Raw genomic sequence first — 3,340 nt, forward strand, 5'->3', positions numbered from 1 at the left:
ACCATAATGCTGTCACTGCACTTCTGCAAGATCCTTTCTAATTTTATCTGCGTCTTTCGTGTTATAATTTACTTGAGCTCATTTTTGTTTCAGTTACAACCATACTTTATGAGCAAATTAAATAATTTGAGCAAACTTTCCATGATTAACAACATTTTTGTAATACATCTTATTATGCTTTCTGATATGACCTGGGAGATATATGGTAGCCTTAAGTTTGATAGCCTCTTAAGGTCATCTTTGTCAGTTTTGATATTAGCATATGAGCAGAGAAATAATCGCAGCTTTTCTACCCTGTGAACATTAAACTGGTGTGATTGCTTTTTAAGAACTTTTTGTCTTGGTCTAATTATTTCTGTGGGGTTTTTTTTGGATCATAGGTCTTTGGTTGCTACCATGATCAGCCTTCACTACTTTTCTAATGTCTGAATCTACCAGTGGCATAAGAACTGCTCAGACTTCTTGTTGAACGGATACCATGAGGACAGGACATTGAGCGGCTCCAGCATACATCGCGCGCACGCTGATGAGGAAATACGAATGATACAGATGACAAGTGCAGTCTCACGCTGCTCAGACTTACTAGAGGTTTGTTCATCTTCGTTTGACTGTTTATTCCTCTTCCTATTGTAGGCATGACTTGTTCCTCGAACCGTGCACTTTTGTTCCACCTTCAGTTCTCGCAAACTGGTTTAGATTATGCAAATTATGGAAGCGCTCGTACCCTTCTAGAGCCGGAGTGTATTGTATTTATATTAGGCAAACATTAAAAGATTACATGGACACTGACAGATTACGTGTATGATACATACACGGAGTACAGCGAGACTACAACTAGATTACAACTCATTTAACGCTTTCCCTCAATCATAACTTATCTAAGTTAAGATTACGCCTAAAAAATCTCTAGTTATCTAGTAGAAAGGGATTTAGTAAACCCATCCGCCAATTGATCTCATAAAAGTATAAACCGTCTGTCTAAAAGCTTCTGAGCAATTCTCTCTCAAACAAAATGATAATATACTTCAATATGTTTAATCCTTGCATGAGACACAATATTGACAGAAAGATACGTAGCTTCAATATTATCACACTATAAACACGTAGCTCTCAGTTGTGGCACTCCTAATTCTTTTAACAAAGACTGTATCCAAATCACCTTAGCATTAGCATTTGCCAAACCCTTATTTCAGCTTCTGTACTAGATCGAGATACCATAGCATACTTTTTCGCACTCCATGAGTTCAAATTTGACCCCAAAAATACAGCAAATCTAGTAGATTTTCTATCATCTGGATATCCTGCCCAATCAACATCAGAAAGCACTGACAAGAATAGAGTCAGACTTAATTAAGCGCAAACCAACTGAAATAGTTCCTCTCAAATACCTTAAGATTCTCTTGACTACCGTCCAATGAACTGTTGTTGGAGCATGTAAAAACTGACAGAAGACTATATCCGGTCTTGCTAAAGTAATATACTGAAGTGCACCCACAATACTTCTATATCGAGTAGAGTCTTCGCTACTCAGAGCATCACCACGGCTCATGGAAAATTTCTCAGAAGTCGACAAAGAAGTGTCAACAGATTACCACATCTTCATATTAACTTGAGCAAGAAAAGCATGTGCATATTTTTCTTGAGAGAGAATAATACCATCTGAAACCTTTCTCACTTCTATGCCCAAGAAATAGTGCAACTCACCGAGATCTTTCAAGGTAAAAGACAAACCAAGATCATGAAGCAAGGCATCAACAGCTTGATCCAGAATAGCTGACTACAAAAAATCATCAACATAGATCAACATGAAGATAGAAACTCCCCCTTTGTTGTAGAAAAACAATGAGGTGTCAGCCATAGATGACGAAAAACCAAGACCCTGAAGCTTAGAACTCAAGTGAGAATACCAAGCACGAGGGACCTGAGCTTTGTCAAACTTGCAAATATACCCTGAACGAGTAGAATCCTCGTACCCATGTGCTTGCCGCATATAGCACTACGACAGTCCATAACGATTTTAGTTCATGGGCGAATGGCCAAAAACCATCATGTAGACCTCATACTAACGGTTTGGAAAATCGTGGCGAACCTCGCGTCACAGATGACTCGGATGATGGTTAGGAAAGTGCGTCACAGATCTATGACGGCAGTGCCCGAACCTGAAGCCCACCCGGCTCGGTCCGTCGTGACGACCATATCCGTCATAGCACCGGTCCCCTCTGCCAGTGACCGTTGTGTCAGGCTATCAGGCCAAGGATTAACATGTCAGTCCTGTCGGGTGACTGTCGTTTTTTGTCGTCTTGCGAGAAGCTCATGACCAAGCTTTCTGTACGTGGACTAGTAAACTGCAGACATGGCACAATGAAAGAGAAGAACGTGTCGATTCTAGGAGTTGCCACATGGACCAATAAAAATTTGCAAAGCTTCAACCTGCTATCATACGTGTTGTCCATCCGGCTTTTGACATGTGTACCGTCGTGGATGTTCCGCAATGTGACACGTGGCCCATGGGGTAGTAGGCACGTGGCACACCTCAAAAGGGCCATTTATGGCCCATCGGCACAATTTGGCTAAGATTTCCAAGGCCCATATTACGGCCTTAACTGTTATAGGTTAAATTAGCCCATAACGAGCGACCCATCATGTTGTCGGTTACCATTGGACCGTCTACGGGCCGCCAAGAAAGACATATCCTTATTATTTTTGTTGGGCCTATTACAACATCATGCGAACACTACAATGAGGCCCAAACAAGGATTCGAGTGTTTACGGGCCCAAATTTGGGCTTGTAAAGGCTAGTGGCCTGCTATACATATGGCGCCCTTTAAGACCCAGATAAAGAGTACTGGGCTAAATTTGATTCAATGCATCCGAGAACGGCATGTGGGCTTTACTTGATAATAGGAAGCAAGCAAAGCTAAATAGGAAAGGGGGCGACTGCCTTTTTCTTCATAAATAAAAAGGAGGCTTACATCTAGTAGAGAGGATCCTGAACTTGATTTTGTTTTCTCTTTCTTTCTTCTAGGGTCCTTAGTGCAAATTTGATGGACTGTGGTTTAATTTCTGTGTTATTTAAAAGTCTTGTCTGTAAATTGTATCCACTGCCGATATATTGATTGCAGCTTTGGTTTTCTCCGAGGCCCCTCTCCTGTTTAGAAAAAAAACGTGCATATGGTTGTCATGCGCGCGTTTGGTTACCTTGTCGGTGGTTGGTAGAGTGGACGGATTGAGAAAGATTTTTTTTATGGGCAACCAAACAACAAGGGTCCAAAACAGCCTGCACAACACGGATCTCAAAGCACTCGAAAAGGGTATGTAGTCAGGCTCCACTATTACGCTC

The sequence above is a fragment of the Lolium rigidum genome, chromosome 7 (genome assembly GCF_022539505.1).
Source record: "Lolium rigidum isolate FL_2022 chromosome 7, APGP_CSIRO_Lrig_0.1, whole genome shotgun sequence".
NCBI lineage: Eukaryota > Viridiplantae > Streptophyta > Magnoliopsida > Poales > Poaceae > Lolium > Lolium rigidum.